The sequence below is a fragment of the Callospermophilus lateralis genome, chromosome 1 (genome assembly GCF_048772815.1).
Source record: "Callospermophilus lateralis isolate mCalLat2 chromosome 1, mCalLat2.hap1, whole genome shotgun sequence".
NCBI classification, from domain to species: domain Eukaryota; kingdom Metazoa; phylum Chordata; class Mammalia; order Rodentia; family Sciuridae; genus Callospermophilus; species Callospermophilus lateralis.
Genome location: NC_135305.1, coordinates 112,249,122 through 112,257,670, shown reverse-complemented (window position 1 = coordinate 112,257,670; position 8,549 = coordinate 112,249,122).

Genomic DNA, 8,549 nt, shown 5'->3' with positions numbered 1-8,549 from the left:
ATGTATGAACCCTGATATTTGTTTTGCTTGTCTTTTAAGTAATACCATTTAATCTCTTGGAAGAATCATTACTGAACAGTACAAAGAAATGGGACAAGTTGTTAGTGGACTTGGACTTGTCTTAAACTTAGTGACTTTGAGTGTGGTCCCAGGTGGCTTCAAGGACAGAATATCCCTCTGGCCTTTGTGCAGGTTCTAGAGTGGAACAGAAAGAATTTGCATATGCAGGGAATTCTTCAATTCTAAAGATTGATCAGTCATTCCAATAAAAGGAATTGGAGACAGGACGGAATATGTCTGTCCCACACTAGCCAAGTTCTTCTCCTTTGTCAGTTTATGTAGTTGCAGAGTGTACTTGTACCTCAAGTCATGTTTGGATGAATTTGCTTTGACATTTTTTTTGTGTGTGTGTGTAGTGAAAGGAGGAGCCCTAGTTTTTTTTTTTTTTAAAAAAAAAAACAAGACAGAGAGAGAGGGTCTTCTATGGCTTAGCTATTCTTGTAGATAATTTAGAGTTGCTAGCTCTGTTAATGCTAAAAGAATAGATGGTGAATGCCTTGAGATTCCAGCTGTGTCTCCTACATCTTGGATGCTGTGTGGCATGGTGGATAGCAGGCCCCCAAATGGCTTATTGATTGAGATCATTATAGAACATACTTTCCTATCCTTAAAATTGATTCATGATTCGTTCTTTGCATGAAAAACTATGAGGTGTGTGAGAGGAGGAAGAGAACTGCATTCCAAGAAAAAATGCATTCCTGGCAAGTCCTGCAAGGAGATACCAGGAGGGGAATCATGTTAATGGACAATAGTGACGTGAGGTCCTGCCTGTGAGAATGGTCTTAGCATTTTCCTCTGAGAGTGGTAAGTTGCCAGGCCAAGGTCTGTACCACTGCCCCCAACCTAAGCAAGTTCTTTTGCAGGGCCTGTTTTTATACCCAGAGGAAGTTTAGGGGCTTTGTTACCACATGGAATCTCTCATTATTGGCTTGACTGATGAAGAGCAGAGGTCTCTGTTCTGTCTCTGGGATGGCATGGATCTACAAGGAAGGCTGTAGATCTTTTACAAGTGCTGTTACTCGTTAGGTTGGATTGAAGCTTTGTACTGTTTAACTTGACAGTGTGGGTCTGCAGTTAGGGGATGGGCAAATTGAAAGATCAAAGTGAATGTCTTGAAAACACTTGTTTTGGAGTTACAGAATGAGTTGCAGTTTGTACCCATATCTCTTGATTATTCCATTTGTAAAGTCTCACTTATAGGAGGTGCTGTTTATGACCTTAGCTTTCAGGCCCATTTGGTTCTAAGTGTCAAGTAGGCAAACCAGGCATAGTCTCTTGGCATGGGCGACCTCTCCAGTGTCATCTCCTTGCAAGGTCAGCAGTTTCCTATGCTTGATTCTACCAAAGTTGACACCCCATTTATGATCTGTTAGGTAGTCTGTTCATACATGCTACCCCCTTTTACAAAGGGGGCTTAAGGCTTCAGGTGCTCAGGGGAAGGATGGATTCAAGCAAGTCATCTCACAGCTTAGCATGTAGGCTTTATTGGAAAAATATCAGTGTGTTTTTGCATTTATGTTAAATTCCTTCCATGTCCATGAAATACTGAAAGACCTGGTCCTATCTAGAGGAAGACAGAGCTTCCACTTAGAGGTAGGAAGTTTCCTTCTTCTGGTTAGAGGTTTGAATGTATTCTCTAGGTCTCAATTTCACATGCCAAAAATGGAAAAAACAACTGCCTGCCTTCCAATATCCCATTCAATTCTGCAATTCTGTAAAAAATTAATTTCCTTATTATCCCAAAATGCTAAGGAAAGGGAAAGAATACCATATTCATTGTTAAAAGAGAACAAGTAGGAAAAATTAGGTGTATCTTAAAAGATATTTGTCTCCATGTCTGGGATTGAGGAGAATACCAAGCATTTGAACGAATATTTATAATTAGTAATGAATAGTGTGGACACATTCATCCCTCTTGACTGTTAGACCCATGAAGAGAAGTTTGTGTATTAGCCCTTACTGCATCTCTGAGGCACCTTGTTCAGAGAAGGCTCTCTATTCATGTTTGTTAAATGCATTTAATAGGCCTAGGGAAATTAAAATTAGAAATTTAATTATTCTTTCTAGAATTGCTTAGCTCCCATGAGCTCAGAAGCATTATAATTGAGAATATTGCTAATATAAAATTAGAAACATTTAGGATTTTATCTTCCAGTTCTGTAGCATGCCAAATTTTGTTTATTTGGGTTGTAAAGAGCAAAGAAACAAAACCAGATTAGTAATTAACCAGGATGGGATTTGTTTGTTATACTGCAGAGTACACATTCTAAGAAAAGTTATGTTTTCATATTTTCCATTTAACATTACACAAACATTTGTTGATGTCTTAGGGAATATTAGCAACATCTGTTTGGACAAGACAAATTTAAAAATAAGATAAATAAGTTGAACTACCTTGAAAATATTAGTTAGAAAAGAGACAGTGAAAGGTCACATGAAAGAGTCATATGTGAAACAATTCTTGTGGGGAAGAAGAACATTCATAATGGATCAACACACAGACTTGTTGTAATTGATTTTAATAATTGATTACATTAACTTCTTGTATGGGTTGAATATTCCTTATCATAAATGCTTGGGACCAGATATATTTAGATTTTGACTTTTTCTTTCAGATTTTGGAATATTTGGATGTACCTCATAAGCAATCTTGGGAATGCAAAACAAGTCAAAACACAAAATTCATTTAAGTTTCAGGTACATCTTATCTACAGGGCTTACATTATATAATATTTTTAGTGCACCAGTGTTTTGCTGCCACCCACCCATCATGTGAGGTCATGTGTAGGATTTTCCATTTGTACTATCATGTCAGTGATCACATAGTTTCAGATTTTGGAGTAATTTGTGGTTTCAGATTAGAGATTCTCAACCTGCATTAAAAGATAATGTCAAACCCTAAAACTCAGAATCTCCCCATGGGGGAAGAGCCTGCTGCCAGGCCCATCTCCCCTTTGGGTACAGAGCTCAGAGCCAGCTGGCTGGATGGGTGGACATGACAGGAAGTTCATCTCCATAAAACAGAAAGTTGGAAGGCATTGGATGAGATGGTGTTTATTAGGAGAATTGATTCACAAGATTATGGAAGTTGAGAAGTCCCATGATAAGCTCTCTGCAAGCTGGGATCCTGGGATGCAGTTAGCATAATTCAGTCCAAGTACAAAGACCTCAGCACCAAGGAAGTCATTGGTGTAACTCCCAGTGTGAAGCCAAAGGCCTGAGAATTGTGGGGAGGGAGAGCATTACTGGTGTAATTCCTGTAGTCCAAAGGCCAGAAAGCCTGGAGATTTTTATGTCCAAAGTGAGAGAAGAGGAGTGTATCCAAACACCCCCACTCCCCTCTGCACACACACATTTGCCTCTTCATCTTGTGAGATGCAGGCAGTATCATCTTGCCCTGAATTCCTGGAGACAGTCTATGAACCAACTGGAGAAAGATGTAAGAAAGCACTTCTGGTATATCTGGCTCCCATATCACCAGATCTCCATCAAGAGCCTCAATCACTGACCTGGACCAAGCCCTGGTGACACAGGAAAGCTGGGCCATGGCATAGGAGTTGGGTAGCTTCTGGGGTGGTGGGGAAGCCATACATGAAAACTCCACATGGGCAGAGCACAGAAAGGCAGGAGTGATATCTCCTGCTGTGGTGGCCAACAAGGGGTCAGACGGTCTCGGGTATACCCTCAAGAGATGGGGGGTCCTTTCAACCCCAGCTTCATTGTCTTCATCTGGACATTAAACTGTACTTTGTAAACTGTATAAACTGTACAAGTTCTAGAAACTTGTTTAGCATTGTCCCCATTTTTCCAGATGCTTTTCAGAAGTAATAATCAAAATCTGGAGGGAATGTAGGATTTAGCAGAAGTCACTTGGCATGGAGATATTAGTTGACATCTCTTATTGGCTTCAGATGACTTAGAATGGCTCAGGGGCCTGGTGCTAGCTTTATGGGCCAATTATAGGCAAACATGAGTCTAATCAGGCCTGAGGGTCAATTCTGTGGAACCCAGTAGGCTTAAGCCTACCCCTTCTTTCACTTCTTCTCTTTCTAACCATTTCCCCACAATTCCTAGGTGGGGACCCCTAAGGAGCTCTGTTTCTGATCTTTCTGCTCATCACTGTTAGGGAACAGACCAAAGAATTACTCAAACCTTTGTCCAAGGTGACTTTAATTTTTGCATAGATTATTGATAATTTTAGTTAATATGTGTATGTGTAGAGAGGTCGTTTGAGAAGGTGATTCTGAGCTCCACTTTGCTCTTGGTATTTTCAATGTAACCATCTCTTTTAGAGACAGTTTTTGTAAAACATTCCTTAAGAAATTCTGATATCTACAGAGTTAAAACTAATTCAGAAATTCCAACTACTATGTGTTTTGAAGTTGGTAAAAACTTGCTTAAGCTTTGAAAGAGAATTAAATTTGCAAGCCAATACTTCCTTTAATTTCCCATCCATTTCCTCTATTTTGTTACTTATAATTTCTTATATTGCCAAGGTACGTAATTTGTCTTGTCTCTTAGGTAACCTTAGTTTCTAGTTACTTGTTCTTAAAGCTGTTTTTATATATATTCTTGGATCACACATTTTATCAGTAGTTCTAGAAGATAGTTTCTTGGGGGTTGCCCCCACAAAATTGTTTTTCAATTGTCTGGAGTTCAATGTAGAGTTCATTTTTAAACCCCTGCTGTTTTGTTCTCTTCTGAAATGGCCCATGACACCCACTTGGAGAATTCGTGCAAGCTTGAAAATATCTTTTGCCTGATTATAAAGTGCTTGAGTCACACTATTTTCTTTAAAACTGCATTGAAATTTTTCTACTGTTTTTTTTGGCTCTGAATGGTATTGTGGAGAAGTTAAAAGCCAACCTGTTTGCTTTAATAGATGTTGTATGATTCTTTCAGTTTAGAAATTTTACTAGAATAGTTCTGGAGACTGGTCGTTCTGTGTCACTTTCTTTTAAACTAAGCTGTACCTTTGTACTTTGTTTCAGAAGTTTTCTTGTGTTATATCATTGACCTTTCTTCGGTTAACAATTGAAATATGTTAATTATGTGTACACTGTTGCTTCTGTCATAGTACCTGTCATATTTGCTAAATACTTTATATCTTATATTGTTTTCCATTTTATTCACTTGTCTCTTTAGTTGATTGTCTTTATTCTCTTATTTAATTGCTTCTAATGTGGTTTTCACTCCTTCATCACTTATTTTAACATCCATTTCTCTATTTCTTTCCCAAGTTCTGCTTCTCTTTCTCTTGATTTATATTTACTTTTTTATTTTCCCTGCAGGATTCTTTTCTAGGAGAGTATGGTAGACAGGATCATAGTGCTTCAAAGATGTCAATATTACTAATCTCTAGAACCTGTGGTTTTATTGCCTTAAATGACAGAAGAATTAGAAATGAAAAAATCAAGTCAAATATGAAATCAAGGTTGCTAACCAGCTGACTTTAAAATAGGGAGATTTTTCTGGATTATCCTTCTGCATTGGCTCAATGTAATCAGAAGTGTCTTTCATAAACATGGAAAAAGGAAGGCAGAAGAATGATAACCAGAAAGATGGCAACATCAGAAAGACTTGACCGTCATTGTTGAAGGTGGGGACCATAAACAAAATCATGTGTTTGTCTCCAGAAGCTGGAAAAATCAAGGAGGAAGGGTTACTGTATGATGGTCAGAATAACATTCTCCAAAGATTTCATGTCCTAATTCCAAGAACCTGAATATGTCATTTTCTGTTGCAAAGCAGGTTTTGCATATATGAGATGGGGAGATAATCCTGAACTCTCTAGGTGGGTCCCAAGTAGTCACAAGAGAGGTGAGGGGGGCAGGGTCAGAGAAGGAGATGTGACAGTGGAGCAGAGGTCACATGATACAGTTCCTGAAAGGGGACCATGAGCCAAAGGATGAGGACAGTCTCTGGGGACTTAAAAGACAAGCAGCAGATCTGCCCTGGAGCCCATAGGGGGAACACTGCCCTCCAAAATCTTAATTGTAGCCCAGGGAGACTCATTTTAGAAGAACACATTTCTGAGTTGTTTATGGTCAGGACATTGTTGAAGAATGGGGATGGGATGATGCCAAGGCAGGATGCACATTTGAATTCTAGTTTGTGGTCTGAAATATACTTTTTCCAAATGAATTGCCACTTCCCAAGGCAGGCCATGTTTCCCAGATTTCAGTGTTTAAGCTGGGTGTTCCTCATGGCAGACTAATGTTTCTGTCTTGCATTTACTGCCTTCCTTTTCTTCAGAACAAGTCCAGGTCCACAGGCTCAGCAGCCATGCTTCTACATCCATGTGATCCATCATGACCAACTGTGTTAGGGCTGGGCCACATCTCCAGAAGGACTTGTGTGCCCCCAGGCATCAGGAGGCAGGTTTTGGCTTGCTGTGTCTAACCTAACTGCACTGGTTCTGTTACACTCAGTGGTTTGTGGCTTGTGGTTGTGTCTGTCTCCTTGATTCATTGGGGGTGGAATATATTTCTTTCTAGTTCTCTCTCTCCCTTTCCTTTTTCATTGTTTTTAGGGCTTTCAAAGCAAGTGTGGAGGAGTAAACTATTCACTGGAAACTGGGAAGCTGCTGTCTGGTAGATGATTGTGTGGATGTTGAAGGTTTTTGCTTATAATTTTGGGGGACACTTTGTGCTTTGAGAAAGAGAAGCAGGTCACCATTTTGCTCAGAGGCTGGGAGTTGTTTAGTAACTTTGGAGTTTTTGTTTTTCTTCCAAACCTTTTTTCACAAAAGCCCTTCTGTTAGATTAGACAAGCTATTGTATTAGTGATTTGGCAGCCCCCAAAGCCACCCTGCCCCCTCCTTGCACAACAGTCTAGGGGGAAGGGAGGCAAACAGGTACCACACTGGACATCTATCTTATTCCTTCTCTGCCTTTGAGACTTTATCCTGCCCTCTGTGTGGTCCTGGAGGTTTTAGAATAATGGCCCCCATCTTAGAGATCCATATGACTTTCTGAATGTTAATAAGTAAAACCTTGAGTGAACATTACTGCTTTAATCATCTAATTAGATTGTTAATTTAATATTCATTAATTGCTTTAATTTTTAAGCACCGAGTGCCTAGTACTGATTGCCACATGGTTTACCTCTAATATATAGTTTAAATTTCACAGCTACTCTGTTAGGCAGATATCAGTATTAATCACTACTCCATAGAAGAGCCAACTAAGGTTGACAGAGTTTGTCAGTTGCCCATCTCATATAACACAAGCTGTCTTCATAAACGTCCCACTTATGCAGAGGATTTAAAAATGAGAAATCCTAAATACCAAGAAATGAAAGTTGGTGGGTATTCTTTCCTAGCCACACTTTAACCTGTTAACCCACACTTTAACCTGTTACCTCTGAGGCACTTGCCAGCCAAGTAATGAGGAAGGGAGAGAACAGCCTCTTTCACCATCTTCTGTTGCTGAAGGAAATCCATTATGCCCTTAAAAAAGAACAACAACAGCAACAAAAAAAACCCTAAAATTTATAAATATTTTTTTTCCTTTTTCTACCTGTTCCCAGTTTGTAAAGTCCAAAGGGGGTTGCTGATCATAGGTTTGAGGAATTGGTAGACTGTGGCTTTAAGAAAGCCAGAAGGGCTAAGCCTAATGTCTCTATGAAAGAGGACATCAGCAGAATGCAAGGAATCAGTCTAAATGATCAGCTCCACCACGGTGCTGTTGAGAAAGGGAAGAAAGAGCATAACACAGCTGGTCTTTGTGAAAAACTCTACTCTATACCTGTACAAGCAGGATGTGTAGGGATCTAGAAAAAATCTTCGTTGGAAACCTGAGAAAATAAGAGAATGAGGCATTTTTCTGTTGACTTTTCTGGGTTTCCCTAAGTAGGGGGCTTATGTCTAGTGTCAGTGCCATGACATGGTAGCCATTAGCTCTTCACATTTCCCACTATCTCTTCTCTCTTTCCTTCCCCTCTGAACATAGTCATTTATGGATCCTTTTAACTCTGTCTTCCAATTGTAGTTATTTTCTTTCATTATCCCTTCTTCTAACTTATTATAGTATGTTCTTGATATTTTCCTCAGTTATTTCCACTTCACTAATATATATATATACCCTCTCTAATAATTCACATCAGATCCACTGTCAAAACCAGCCACTGGATCTTTGATTTCTGAAATTTTATTACTCATTTCTACAATTTCTCTTCATTTCCCATCTTCTTGGTCTTTATAATAGTGTCATACTAGTTACTTAGGGTTTTGGCCCCTTTTAAATATGGTTGCATCAATCAGTTACATAATTATTTTATAATGTTTCTTTTGAGGGGGGAGTACTGGGGTTTGAATTCATGGGCATTCAACCACTGCCACATCCCCAGCCCTATGTTGTATTTTATTTTGAGACAGGATCTCATTTGCTTAGCACCTCGCCATGGCTGAGGCTGTCTTTTAAGTGGCGGTGCTCCTGACTCCACCTCCTGAGCCGCTGGGATTACAGGTGTGTGCCACCCTGCCTGGC